The 15,676-nt window shown below is 40.0% G+C and overlaps 2 protein-coding genes and 1 long non-coding RNA gene across 7 annotated transcripts in view; 2 read left to right on the top strand and 1 right to left on the bottom strand.

Moving 5' to 3' along the window:
• Positions 1 to 15,676, top strand: part of LOC110972485 (zinc finger protein OZF-like) — a 657,596-nt gene that overhangs the window by 319,296 nt on the left and 322,624 nt on the right. The gene's annotated exons all lie outside the window — the stretch shown is intronic.
• The window catches only part of LOC127531991 (zinc finger protein OZF-like), a 95,351-nt gene that overhangs the window by 31,354 nt on the left and 48,321 nt on the right, over positions 1 to 15,676 (top strand). The window lies entirely within an intron of this gene.
• LOC127532086 (uncharacterized) lies at positions 7,819 to 15,442 on the bottom strand. Its single transcript, XR_007939338.1, has 3 exons — positions 15,162 to 15,442; positions 8,685 to 9,401; positions 7,819 to 8,600 (listed from the first exon to the last, which is right to left on the bottom strand). It is a non-coding gene; the product is annotated as an uncharacterized LOC127532086 (long non-coding RNA).

The following is a 15,676-nucleotide window of genomic DNA, read 5'->3' on the forward strand; positions in this document are numbered from 1 at the left end:
ATTTTTGTATATTTCACAACTATTCGCATACTTTGCAACTTTCCGCAATTTCCCCGCATAAAATGGCATAAAAACCCTGCATATTTATTCGCATAATCAAGGATTTTAGCCTGCATAATCAAAGATTTTTGTCCGCGTTTTTCTGGAGGGTCTAGAATAAGGTTTACTGATCAGGAGAAATGATACAGTGAGTAACACAGTGATGTGAGCACTGGCAGCATCAGTTCTAAGGAGTCTCTCTGGCCTTGAGTACTTATACCATTTTGGAAGGCATGCCATGTTTATGTTACACTCCAAATATGGAGACAGGAAAGTGAGCTCAGGCTCCATCTTGTTATTCTGGCATAGTTGTCTTTTATCCCTATGTTATCTTTACCAAGCGTCTATCTGTCTCAGGGTCAGATTGGGGACAGAGAGAGCATAAACAGGTTTGCATCCTCAATTAAGGAGAACCACAGGTCAGGGGTAACATCTTGTAGAGTAGTTTGGGGTGAATTGGTACCTACACTTGATTTAGGGTGGCTGCAGCTGGCAGACGCACCGACATTTGGGATGTCTTTAAATAACAGCTGAGGGGACACCTCAGTCGTGAGAAAGTGAGTACTTTTTCCCAACAGATCCCTCCTTTTTGATCGTAAGAGGGGAAAATTAACATTTAGAAAACCCTGGTCAGAGAGCTCCAGAAAACTGATCCTGTAACATTTGAAAATGATGGTTGTCTCATCAAAATATAAACAGAATATAATTGATCACATTCTCCAGTACATTTTCAATTCAGTTCATATTAAATTCCATCACAGAGTCGACGTTATACCTCAATTAATAGAACGTGAGCCTCAAAGGTTTATGCAGGTAGGAACGAAAACCCAGTGGGACAACAGTTTCCTACCACCCCCTATAAGTCTGGGAATAGATTCACTTCACCAAATTCATGGGTGGCGATCGTAGAGATCTGCATAACAGCTCAATAGCCTATTTCCCTCAGAGCTTCAGCGGGTATCCAGGCAACACAGTTACTGTCATGTCATTCATGATTATCCATAAAATACAAAACACAGTATAAAACTTATCGTAAGGCATCCTTGAGTGATTAATACTAAACAAACTTATGATTGAAATGTAGATGTGACAACACAGTGTATGAGGCATGAGTGGTGTGTGTGTGTAGGCAGTTGCATCTTTCCAGCTGATCTGGACTAATCATCTTTTATTCCTCCCAATCACACTGTGGGATCGATGCTCCAGACCCTCCTGTTCCTCAGAATCAGCGCAACTCAAATGAGGACAATGATGCAATGTGAAAATCAGTATACAGCAACACATCCAGTAAAGTTCATAAATCACAGTAAAATGTTGTTAAAATCATTGATTAACTTTAAGATCAATGCTTCGATTACAGTGTAATTTCCAGTTACTATTAATAATCAACATTCAGTATTCTTCACCAGCTATCACTATCTGTTGTGTTATTTAATTCTACACTGTACAGGTGAACACGCTGATCCAGTTCTGTGTTACCCATTATTTATCTATCATTAATTTAGTCACTTGATCAACAGTAATACGCGCTTCAGCACACATTTTATCATATTAATATAGAGGCTACAGTAGTAAGCAAACCACTCACACAAATATTGTTGTTAGAAATCAAAAAAATTCAAACAATCCTGTAAAGTTTCTAAAATCAAATCTGTGTGATTCTTTCAACCTTGAACTATTACTTTGCAAGTTCCTCTACTCCTTGAGCGTCCAGGAGGAGGACAAGTTCCATCCTATTCTATAGACTTTCATTTATGTGAAGTTTATTTTTCAGTTGTATTTAGTTTGTATTTTAATCTGTATTATTTCCTGTTTATTAGAGATGTTCTTTCTTTTTTTAATGAATTATCTTGCCTCAATTTGCTTAGTTTTATTTTAATTTAATTTTAATTACCTGGTTCTTTGGTGTGATAATTCTCTAATTCTTTAATTTTCTAACTTTTTTTTACGTTTTAACAAAACTAATTATTTTCCCAAATTACTTCTTTCCGTTGTTATATTTTACGTGCCAATGTAGGTAATCATATAATTTAATTTATTGTCAGTTTAGTATTTATTCTATTTGACAGATCCTACTTCTCCCCTGTAACTTGCACAGTTATCTATGTTTACATCTTTTAACTGTCAGAGCACTTTGTGAACGGTGTTCTTAAGGCTGCAAAATAGATAAATAATTATTTTTATTATTACTACTTTAAAGCAGTGGTTCTCAACCCTGTTCCTCAGGACCCACTGTCCTGCATGTTTTAGATGCTTCCCTGCTCCAACACACCTGACTCAAATGATCAGCTCGTTATCAGGCTTCTGCAGAGGCTTGATAACGAGCTTATGTCATGCATAACCTGCATGACATGTGACATCAGAGGGTCTGCTGGTTGAACCATCTGTGTGTTAAATGAACCTTTAGAATAGTTGTCTGCATCAGGTCAGGTCTAGGTGTGTCCCACAGCCTATAACCATCTCACAGTCATGATTCTCAGTTGATTCTGCAACAGGAGAAAAACAGCAGAATTTAGAACAGATTATAATTCAGGGAACTTTGCAATTTAGAACAGGGTTCTTTTCAGAATGCTGTGTGGACTGGACAAAATGATTGAGTCATTACTTGATCTATATGTAGTTATCATGTTTAATATGGCAGCAATATTCATTTTGTTCATCACTAAATGTGAAACAGATACAAAGCAGTCATGAGATAAAACCAGAGGTGCAGATTTCTCTTTTAGTGCTGCAACTGCAGCCACAGATCTTAAACAGCCAGGCACGCCACGCACTACTGTACGGAGCCCTGATTAGTAATATGCTACCCAGCGATGGTATGACAAGTGTTTCCACACCAGCACACCTCCAGCAAACCCCTCTCTCTCTCTCTCGCTCTCTCTCTCTCTCTCTGATGTACAGCTGAAATGTTGCATGTTGTCCGGTAATCCCAGGGCTGGAGCTGAAACCAGAGCGGTCTTTAAATCCACAAGGCCTTCAGCATGCTTTCTGTCCATTCCACTACAGGGGAACCTCCTGCAGAGTGGCCGCTCTCATCACAGAGTCCATAGCAGCACAAACACAGATCCAGTGACCACAATAAACTTGATGTTATTCAGCAGTATCAGTCTTTTAGGAGAAAACATCCACTGTCCTTCAGACAAGACAGGACCCAGATAGGTGACCTTCAGACTGCAGTACTGTAGTTTAAACAGTGAGGTAGTGTGACCTCTTTCAGCCACTTTCTTCAACAGCAGAACAGAGTTCATGTGACAGGCTTCTTTTGGAGGAAAGAGAAGAAGGGTAGTGCTGCCACCAGCCAGGTGCAAATTCACTTAATCACACCTCATGGCCACAGCACACACCACAGGACTCCTAACAAAGCCGTGTAGAGCCTGGCCCCCAACAACTAACGCCCTTTGATTGAAATGAAAACAGATACTGACTATCTGGATGCAGAGAAAAATGCACAGCTCAGTTCAACTAATTGAGCTCATTTTTAAAAACTAGGGGCAAAGAGGCAAAAATAGAATTAGTGTCCGGTAAACAAATCTTGAACAAATCTCCATTCATATGGACGATTATGTTTAGGAATTGGCAAAATTGAAATTGGAATTGGAATTGGCATGGATTGTTTTCTCTTCACGAACACTCCTTGATCCAAGAGGAACTGAATGAAGCCCTCTATGCCTGCAATTGCCCTTTAAGTTAAATTACACTGATTAATCTTAGGAACTACAGCATTAAGTTTAATTCTTAGATTGAACTTGAACAACATGAGGTAAAACAGTTGTCACACATCCCACACGATTCTTTTGTTTAGCCCTACGTTCACTAGGGACCTCAGGTAAATTTGAAGGGTCCATACAGAATAGGAAAGGGTGCTTCCTGTAAAACAGACTTTCTTTTAGGAAGAGTGATAGTCTCAGGAGGTTTGAAGAAAGACATATCATCTCCCAAGGTTTTTGTGGCAGCAATCAGCAGACTAGAGACAGCATCACGCAGACTGCTGTATCTTATTATGAAAACATTCAACTGTTTTACTTCTGCCCGAGTCGACACAGCGACCTTGATGTGAGGCAGAGCAACCTGATCTCTGAGTTTGCTGTGCATCTGTTAGTTCTCGAGGTAAAATGCACCCAATCTGGACCATAAACCAATAAAAATCCTTACAGACTAATTTATCATTTTTGTCATAAGTAAACAGATGTTTTAATACTCGGTGGATGGATTATCAACAGCAACACAACAACACTACAACACAGACCTCATAGCAGACAGCAAACACGCAGAAACTGGACAAGATTTCCTAATACATTTGATGTGATTAACAGTAAAAGTGTCTTTCATATTAAAACTTTCCACAGTCTAACAATATTGAAAATCATTAGCTGATTGCAAACACTGAACTGATTTTATTATTTTCTAGAAACAAGTCATCTGGAGAACAATTAATACCAGGTTTGAATTTACAAAGAATGTCTCTTCCCATCAGACTCCAAAGTGTTCCTGCAAAAATCAGAAATAATCAGTGAAACATACAGCAGAACATGGAGCTCCTTTATCAGTTCATATTTTCACTTTAATTAGATAATGATGGTACACTGCATTTTAGAAAATCATTTAAAAACATATTGATGGGCACAGATTTTACCATATTTTACTAATTTTACTGACTGATCTTCCTGTTCTATTTGTCCTGCTCTCAATTTACTCTGTAAAAGTTTGATTTTCTCATGATGAACCTGAAAGAAATCAGTTATTTGTACACTTCCCTTAAACTACAGATATTAAGCGTTTAACAGTGTTTTTATTTTATTTACTACAGAGACATTCATTTATTTAACATAGTTAATTTTTAAGATTATAATTAATTTAAATCCAGAACAGATGGAATTTTAGTTTCCCATTACGAAGCAAAGCAGTACCAAACCATCAGATGCTGAAATGCCCTTTTGTTTTTGCTACTGAACCTCTGGTGTTTCCTGAACATCCATCTCACTGTGTCAGTCTGGGCAGGGGAAGTTGAGGAACCATCCTGCTGTTGTCCAGCCATGCTCTGTTAAAAAAGATGAGAATGTGCAATACTTCAGTGTAGGCTAAATGTCACACTCTATATTCCACCCAAAATGTGAATGGGAAGAGAACTATCAGTAACATACCTTTCTGGATCCTGGATCCCCCTCTGTAAAGGCAGCAGACACAGTTTCATCCTCTTCATCCGAGATCAGTGACGTTTTATATCTATATATCTCTATCTATCTATATCTATATCTATCTATCTATATATATATATATATATATATATATATATATATATACATATATATATATATATATATATATATATATATATGCATATATATAGATAGATAGATATATATGCATCCATGACCTTTTATACCACCGTTTTACAGGCATCTGCTTTCTTTCTGTTGGCTGAGCAGAAGTTTATGTTAGTTTAAATAGGCTCAGTTATTTAACAGGACATGATATGGATGCAGACATTTAGGCTACGTGTGGATAAAACAACTGCACAGTCAAACAGCCACTTAATATTTAGGCTACTTTACAATGTAAAACATGATCAACATGAAGTACCTCCATGAAATAATGCCGAGGTCTGACCTGTTTGAACAATGTTTTTAATATTTCATCTTAAGCTGCTGCCCCGTGTGCTTCTCCCCCGCGAGATTTCACCTAAATGAAATAACTTAATATTCTACCATTCAGACAGTTTTTCCCTGTAATATTATTACGATTACTAAGGACTACATTTAAACTTACGCATTGATCCGGGCAGCAGTGTTCTCCACGCCGTCTCCCTCTCTTTTGCAGCTGCAGCGGTGTTGCACTTCTTTCTTAAAACGTGTTCAAACTCGCCATATGAGCGCGTTAAAAACTTCCAGTTCAAAAACGCAGCCTTTCGCTTCCCCGTTGCCATGGTGACTCATCAAATCGGGGCTCCATTGATGCTGTCTTCTCAGAGTTGTGGTGCACGTGCTTAACTCCGAGTGAAACTACTCTGAGTTAATTAAACCAACTCAAATCAGCCGTTGTGAAACCGAAAACTCTGAGGTTCCTGTCTCAGGGGCCGTTTACACGAGGACGCTTGCAGGTAAAAACGTCAAAATATTTCAACAAAACACCCTATCGTCTATACGAGGACTGCGTTTTGGGGGCTTAAAAACGCAAAAATTTGAAACCGGCCTCAAGAGTGGAAAAGTTGAAAACGCTCCGCCGTTACGTTCCCGTCTAAACAGCAAAATTTTGCTGAGATCTGACCACGTGGCGTACTCGATTACGTCACATACGTGCGCCGGTGCTTTGATTTGCCGGCCGGTACAAGGAAGTAAACAAAGATGTGTGATTATTTCCATCCTTCGTACCTTCAAGCAACTCTGGCAGCTCTATGTACACTACAGGAGTCGTACCAACAGAATCTGTACAGATTCCATTCATGAACATTTACCACGGCGGAGATCCGAAAAGGGAGATAGTACACATGCACGTAGACATGGCGGAGTTTTATCACAGTGCCACCCAGCTGCCTGGCATGCATATCCAATCGAATTCCACACACTATAGAGTCACCGTATATACGCAGATTTCCTTCAAAACCGCTCGTCTAAACGTGAAATGACAAGACGGCACTTTTGCGTTTTCTGTTAAGATAGTCCTCGTGTAAACGGCCCCTCAGAGTAGATCAACTCAGAGTTGAGGAAGAAACTCAGAGTTTGTAAAACCTGCTTCGTGAAACAGGCCCCAGGAGTAACAAGAAGGACTGTAAAACAAATACTGTGTGCTGCACGTGTGACAAATACAGTTGCATTCTGTCCTCCGTGTGTTAATTAGAGCTTAATATGTTTGTAATATTTTGTTTGAATCTGTTATTTTTTTCTATTCTTATGATTGATGTAGAGGTTATGCTGCTTGTCAGTGGGAGCAATGATTCAAAAGATGAGAGAATTCTAGTATTTTGTAGTTTTACATTCCATTGTACAGTATACAGTACACTGTTGTTTCCCTTCAAAAATTCATTTCAAGTTCATTTCTGCACATTTCTGGTACTTTATTAGGCTATAGAAGCACTATCTCTTGCAAAACAAGAAATGTTTACACCTATGCAGTACCTTTAGCAGCAATAATAGTGATAACAAACCTCTACTTAAAGAAAGAAAACAGTTACAGAGTTACAGCATGAACAATGGTATAAAAACGAATGGTGTCCACTTATTAAATACAGTCTTTCTACCCTCTGAGGAAGCAAAAACAGAGGCCTTCACAAAGTGTGTGATGCATGACAGGTTGCTTCTTCATGTAAAATAGATTTTTGGTTAAAAATTCCATTAAGCTGCTCTATTTTGGAGGCTCAGTGGAGGCAGGTCATTTCTGACCCTGAGGACAGGAGGAGTGTTCAGGACGTTAAGACAATACAAGGGTTCAATGTGCTGTATGACGACACAATGAGATCCTACAAACAAATCACACAGATGACCTATGTGGTGACAAGAGAAGTAATAAATAGCATAAGCCCTTTATCTGACCAGCAGAAATTGCAGCACAGCTTCACCTGTTTTTAACATTTCTGGTTTTGACATTTGCAGGAGTGTATCAGCTACTACTAGTAAAACCACTTGTCTGTTGCTTGAAAACATAATAATGTTGGTTATGTCTTTGATATCTGACTCAGAGATATTCTTGCTGGGGATCTTCAAAGTTACATTAATTATGAAACAACTTGTAAATGTTCATCTGTTTGAAAACATTCAAAACATTTCATGAAGCAGTCATGGAGTGTAGACTTTTTATTACAACTTTATTTCACGTCCAGATCTCCTCTGCTGCAGTGACACACACTGTTGTGTTCTACTGTCACAATGTCTCTGTATCTCGTTGCCTCCTTTTACTTGAAAGACAGCAGAGTTCAAGCTGAGTGGATTCCAGCAGTATGTTCATACCTGAACAGCCATGTTCCCTCAGCAGAAAGTGAAAATGTTCCAAACAGCTTCACATTATCTCCAATCACTGCTCTGCTGATGAAGGATGTCATGATAGCAGAAATGTAGCAGTCTGTACCAATACCATATCCATCCAGACATTCAGTTTGGTTCTTCTGCCTGCTGCTCCACCACCACAGTCCAGATTCCATATGGTCTAATTATCAAGGATTGCTTACATACTTCCTCACAATTGTTGTTGAAGCACAGACTAAAGCTGCTTTAAATCTAGAACATCTACTTTTAACCTGTACCAATTCTTACATGTTGTTTCAACCTTAATTCTCACATTATGTTTTCCACAGATGTTTCAGGATCATGTCCTCTCAGCTGTGTGGATTCTCATGTGGGCTTTTAATTGATGACTACAGTTGAAGCTTTTTCCACAGGTTCCACCAGAATATGGCTTCTCACCTGTGTGACATCTCATGTGGGCAGTCAAATAGGACCGTTGACTGAAGCTTTTTCCACAGGTTCCACAAGAATATTGCTTTCCCATTTTGTGAACTGCCACGTGCTTATAATGTGCTGATGAACCAGAAAATCTTTTTCCACAAATGTTACAAACATACGGCTTCTCACCTGTGTGACATCTCATGTGGGCAGTCAAATGGGTCCGTCGAATAAAGCTTTTTTCACAGGTTCCACAAACATACGGCTTCTCACCTGTGTGACGTCTCATGTGGTAAGTCAAATGGGACCGCTAACTGAAGTTTTTCCCACAGGTTTCACAAAAATAAGGCTTCTCACCTGCGTGGGTTCTGTGATGTCTAATTAAATTTGATTTACGCCTAAAACCTTTTCCACAGACCTCACATGTTGCAGATTTTCTTGCCTTGTCATTATCACACTGTCTCACTGATGTTGGAGCATTGTCTACATCATTACTGTGACTGTTGTTACTCTGATGTCTTGGTTTCTGCTCGATACATCTAGTTGATCCTGAGTCTACATCCTTGCTTCCTTCCTGATCTGGGCTCTCAGCTACACAAGAGATGTGAAACAGGAGCTGATCACTGTTTGGTTTTGGTTCACTGTGGTCACTTTCCTCATCAGCAGGAGTCACCTCAAAGGTATCAGTCTCCTGTTTCAATCCAATCAACTCTTCCTCCTGACTGGAGCAGAGTTCATCCTGTTCCACTTTAATTTGTGGTAACCCTGGGTTTAATTGGTCCAGACTGGTGCGCAATTCTTCCTGTTCCATTTTAATTTGAGAAATCTCTGGGTTTGATTGGTCCTGACTAGTGCAGAGTTCCTCCTGCTGATCTTTAATCCGTGGAGGCTCTGGGTCCTCATGGTCCACCATGGAGTTTCTCTCTTGGTCATGGGGTTGATAGTCAACAACAGTCTTCTCATTCTCACAGACATAAGACTGTGGGAGCTCTGGAGGGAAAGAGACAAAAGACAATGGTTACTACTGTGATGATGAGAGAACACACATCTGTCACTTTGCCCAGGACTGGCTGTCTCCAACAAAATCAGCTCAAGAGTCAAATGTTTGATGCAAAAAGCTATGCTTGCACTAGGAATGTGAAATGAAAAGCCACTGCAGCTCACTCATAAGAATAACAATGAGCCACAAATTTCTGTGTCAGTGATAGCGGAAAAAATGGAGTCATTTTCCTGCATTCTGGTGCATTTTGAGGTAAAAAATGCTCAGTTAAACAGTTCTATTTTAACTATTTTATTTCTACTTATATGTATGTATGTTGTTATTTTAAACATATATGTTAATGTTCGGGATGGGGTGGGGTCTTTGACGACCCCCCCCAACAACGTGAAATGTTTAAGTCTAAGTCCTGAATATAAATATCATCACAAAGTGTGAGTCTATATCATTTTGCTAAACTTTCACATCCAAATTTAATGTTCTTTTCGTAAAAACAGGCAGTCAGGGATGAAGACACATTCCCATGTATATATGCATTTGGCCATTTAAAAACCTGTACCTGAAACATGTTCATGATCAAAACTTTTTGACCCATAAAAATATAAATTTCATGTCCAGTCTACCTTCTTTTCCTCCTATGTCCAATTCTTCAACCCTCACTATGTACCATATCTCACAACTGTAGCATAAACTCAACAAAACCTCCTCTTTCTCGCTTTTCCTGATCGCAAATGACTCGCCTTGTGGCACACCGTTCAGAGATTTCACGCAGTAAAAATAGCATGCTTTTCTGTGATTGGCCGAGAGCGGGTCATGACCCGGGCGCGTGATCAAGATTCAGGTGGCTCCGACCGTTTCCGATGCGTGCCGAGAGAAGAAGTTTGTTTTTCTTATATTATCGTTGGGGCGTTTCGAAGAAAAAGTAAGTCAAACCCTTTTTTGTTGCTTTTTACAAGAAATATAGAGCGTCACTGTGGCACACACGGTTCAGAATGACTGCGCCATCCAGAAAAACGATGTGCCAATGGCGCTGTGGCGATTGGCTAGCGCAAGCCTAGAAAAGAATATGATGGTTTATAATAGAAATCTTGGAGACATGACACAGCAGCAGGAATGATACAAGCATCTCCAAATGACTGAACATTTCTATGAACACATTGTTCCAGTGGATACAGGATCACAAAGATTCTAATGGTAAACACCACTGGGTACTTTTCTACACACCACACAGACAGGTTTGATGGGGATCCATTAAAATCTGTCTGAATAAAGCTGCTGTCCTCTTCAGCCTTCAAACCTGTCAGGACATTTGGATTTTAATGTTATTCTTATTTTACTGCTGGTTACTGTACTGTTGATTTGACTCATCAGTGAAACCCAACATGTTAATAGTGGAATGCAGTTGAACACATTACTTCTATACTCTCTAACTCTGTACGTGCACTTTCTTTAGATCATGAATGATCTCTATACATGGAATTATGTCTCTGGACTGAAATGATGGAATGACTGAATCCTCTGTCAGAGTTTTATTATTAAACTGTTTGATAACACAATGCAGTTGCTGTCAGTGTGGAGTAGTTCAGATAAACACTTCCAGCACCTCTGAATAGGAAACTTTGGTTCTTGCTTCCAGGGTCAATCAACACAACGATCACATTTTAAAACTCCACACAGCATCAATAACAGACACCATTAGGGCTACACAATATATTAAAAAAATATCGTTTTTGCATGCGCGATAATTTTATGATTATTTAGATGTATAAATCATGCTTTTTGCATGCATAGACGTTTTCTTGTGACCAATTGAGTGTGACCTTAAACCCCTCTCCCCCCATCCCAAATAGCACTTTTGCTACCAGCGCCACAACACAACATGGCAGGACACGGGAAGACGACTGTAACGAACAACTTGTGCCTAAAAAACAGCGCACCTCAGAAATTTGGGAGTACTATGGCTTTAGGAGACAGGACGAGTCATAGACACAAGTCCTTTGCAAGTCATGCCGAAAAATTGTGGCTACATCGCGAGGAAACACTACAAATCTGCACAGCCACCTCGAACACAACCACAAGGAACTGTATGCTGTTTTCTTACAATCTAAAACACCACGAGCTACTCCCATGAAGGCAGACAAAAGAAAGGCAAGCACACAGACAACAATTGGTGAAAGTTTTTCTTCTGTTACACCATATGAAAAAACTTCCAACCGCCACCAAGGTTTAACTGAGGCCATTACACGTTATACCGCACACTCTCCATTAATGTCGTGTGTAAAGAAGATTTTTTGGATATGCTGAAAGAATTCGACCGCAGATACCAAGTGCCATCACTGAACTATTTCCCAAGTCGCCATTCCACAGATGTACGAGGCATGCTTGGGGTCTGTAAAAGCGGAGCTTAATAATGTGGATTTCTTTGCAAGCACCACAGATTTATGGTCCAGTCGTACTACTGAGCTCTACATCAGTTTTAATGTTCACTTTCTCACAAATGACTTTGATCTGAAAACACTTTGCTTAGAAGTCTCCTACTTTCCGGACTCCCACACCGGTGAAAATATAGCGGCTGCCCTGTGGGATGTGTTGACGAACTGGGGGTTGCAAGAAGAGGAACAAGTGGTTATCACATCGGACAACAGCACTAATATCCAATATCGCAATATATATCGATATTGCAGTTCTGGACACCCATATCGCACATATTTCCAATCTCATGCAGCCCGAGACACCATATTATGAGCCCATCCTCTCTTCCTCACAATGTGTCTCAGTTCACCGTTAACTATTCACCTGAACACTTCATGATGTTCTACATGTGTAGCGGAGTTAATGATTCCACTTGCCATCTCATATTACATATTTGGTTCCCACGGTGACCACCGGATATGGCGTGGACGCACAACGTCCGGGCCCCTGCAGACTTGGGATGTGTTCCATAGGTATGAAGAGTAGATACGACAAGCCCCTCTGAGCGCCATGCCTACGGAGACACTAAGCTAGTGGGGGCAAAGTTTCAATGTTTTCCATTGATGTCAGTGGCACGAAAACTAAAACAAGAAGAATGCCGGCTCATTGTGCTGCATACAGTTGCACACTACATCGGACGATCAAGACAAGGAAACTTGGAATAACTTTCCACAGGTAAGAATAATTTTTGGCTCTTTTTTCATTATTAAATCTTGTTGAGAGCTTCCAGTTTATGAGAGCTAGCTAGTTAACCACTAGCAAAACATTAACACGGGCTAACAGCTGGACAACCAAATACCAGATGATTAATAGTACATGTAGTATAGTTGTACAAGCAGTAGTAGTAATACTAAAAGTACAAGCAGTAGTAGTAGTATAAGTAGCTGTTAGAGTAGTAGAAGTAGTATCAGCATATCTACTAGTATTACAAGTTGTAGTAGCAGTGACAGTATCAGCAGCAGTAGTTGTGTATTACCACTACTACTAGTAGTAATAATAATCATAATACATCAAATTTATATAGCGCTTTTTGGGACACTCAAAGACACTTTACAAGACAGACAGATAGTAGTCGCATTACTATTAATACCACCAATACTACCAATAGTAGCTATAAAGCCTAACTCATATACATTAGCATCTATCTTATTCCTCCAAACCCATTTTATGATTGGGCAATTCTTTAGGACTGCTCTCAGATAATTGAAATGATACTAAACAAGGCTATACTTATCAAATTAAATAACTTTGGTCTCCAGTATATTGGCTAATTGAGTTCTTTGCACTTAATTTATTAGCATGATTTCTTTTCAAATATGTTGTTGTGTACATACTTATTTACTTCTCTGTCTACTTGTTTTCTTTACTCCATGTAGGTTTCCCAAAGACTATGGGTTGAGGAAGAAGTGGGAAACAGCTCTGAGGAGAGAGAGTTTTCCTGCAACTATATTCATCTTATTCAGCTCCGCCCATTTTCCAACGGGCGGGACTTCCTGTTTTGAGTAGCACTTCCGGTAACTCGGTCATGGCGGTGTTAACAACTGAGAAAGTGATGTGGGAAGAAACGAAAACCTCTTTAAAAAACAGAAATGGATCAAGTCTGCCTCATCCGCGACTTATTACAGAGTGGGAGGATGACATGAAAAAGTGGCCACAAGTCATGTATGGCGATATTTTTTAACTATTTCGTGTTGTCTCTTGGCGTTGATCGCTCGGCTATGAGGAATTATTATTGTGCTCATAATTATTCAGGAATTATTATTGTGCACACAATTATTCAGTGCTCATAATTATGAATAATTATGAGCACTGAAGCCTATCAATATTTGCACAGTGGTAAAGTCGGCGCTGTTCTGTTACATCAAGAACGGGAATATACGTTTCTTAAAGCTAATGTCAGCCCAAGTCAGTCTAGTACCTCTTCACACATGGCATGGGTGCTGGTGACAGCTGATGGAGTGGTGGAGACCACGGGATGCTCCTGTATCGCTGGGTTGGGACGGTCCTGCAGTCACGCTGCTGCAATATTATGGAAGGTATGTTGATTTGAATAAAACTTAATTTGATTCATGTATATACGATGTGGTTGTGCAAACGGAGGTTGTTATTGTCATTTCTGAAACAGCTCCTGCGGTTTACTGTGTTATTAGCCCTGTCACAAGCTAATGCTAATTCCCTGGAGCAACAAAAAACTGATTCTGACCAAACCGCAGTCATAACAACGTTTCAAAATAGCTTTTTACCTCACTGATGGCATAGCTAGGTCTTTAGTGGAAACTGAACTTTGGTAGAATCGCTGTAGCTGCGCTGACAGTGACCAATGCAAGCAGTGTGTTTACATAGCCATGAGCTGGTCCGCAGCATTCAGATCTAACCTTTCCGTGCTCTAAACAATTCTGAGAGAGAGAAAGCTTCATCTTTCCCCAGTTGTTGTGGCACCCACGGACAGTGCAATTGATGCCAAACATGTTAAATCGCTTAAAAGAACAGTTAAAAGTAGCTACAGTAGCGAGAGGACTCAATGTTGTTGTAGTGCGAAGACGGTCAACCGGAAGTCGCTCTCAAAAATGGCGCCGCCCTGCCTCACTTCCTGAATAAGGTGAATAGCAGCAATTAAATGTTTTGATCTCAAAACATTTTCTACATATCTAAGTATTTACATTTATATATGTAATGGCTGAATTGAAAAGATTCCCTGGCCTTTGGACCTAAATAATAAGATAACTAAAATTGCAGGCTACATTTGTAGGAAGCCCTTTTCGGTGTTTTTTTTCAGATCAAATATTCTCTATCAATAGCACATTTTTTGAAGTTGACAATAAACTAAACCACACGAAAATCGGTTGAAAAATGAGCAGATTCTGATTTATTTTCAATGTGCATGCATTGCTTTGAATGGGAACTTTGCCCCCTCCAAGATGGCTGCCACGTAGGCACGTCGATGAGCCGGCTGCTGCAGCGCTGGCGTATCTACTCTTCATATCTATGGTGTGTTCCCCCACATTGCGGTCTCAGTCCGCTGTGTCCGGTTGCCGTGGTAAGATGACCAGTTTAAGCTCCGCTAGCAAAATGCTAATTAAGTTTAACCTCCATGCTGAATATATTGAGAGGTTACCACGTGTACGACTGTGAGAGTAATATCAGTGTGTTTTACCAGCTCCTGCAAATAAACGGCGGATTTAATGCCAATAGGGAGGATGCTCCTACACAATGCAAGAGAGAGTACACAACCACTACACATGCTATAACTGGAATCCTTCACCATCAAAACACATACACACCAATGGGTTGTAAGGGGATGTGTGGTTTCCAGATGACATCCAGCAGTCTGTGCTGACGATCGATCTCCTCCTGGTACTGGACGATGTTTTTATTCAAACTCTGAGAATATTTCTCCAGCAGCAGCAGCTAGTCTGTCGCTGATCAACTCTCTCAGATACTCAACTGAACACATCGTTACTTTATCGCCCTGATATTTCTCACTAATACTATAATACAGCCGTTTTATAGCTCAGTCCACACAGCAGTGATGCTAACTCTGCTCATGCTTCTTTGTTTACATCCGCCGGGTGTCACACTGTGAAGTTCCGGCAGAAACACTGAGTTACTTTCTTCTTCTTCTTCTTCTTCTTCTTCTTCTTCTTTTTATTTAATGGCAGTTGGCACGCAACTTTTAGGTGCATTACCGCCACCTTCTGGAATGGAGTGTGGGGCAGGAAGGCCCCAGCAGTCCTTAAAGCTGCTGTCCGGAGTTTCCGTTTGTTTCAATTTATGTATCATTTTTTAACAAAGCTTA

Source organism: Acanthochromis polyacanthus, chromosome 22 (genome assembly GCF_021347895.1).
Source record: "Acanthochromis polyacanthus isolate Apoly-LR-REF ecotype Palm Island chromosome 22, KAUST_Apoly_ChrSc, whole genome shotgun sequence".
In the NCBI taxonomy this organism is placed as follows: domain Eukaryota; kingdom Metazoa; phylum Chordata; class Actinopteri; family Pomacentridae; genus Acanthochromis; species Acanthochromis polyacanthus.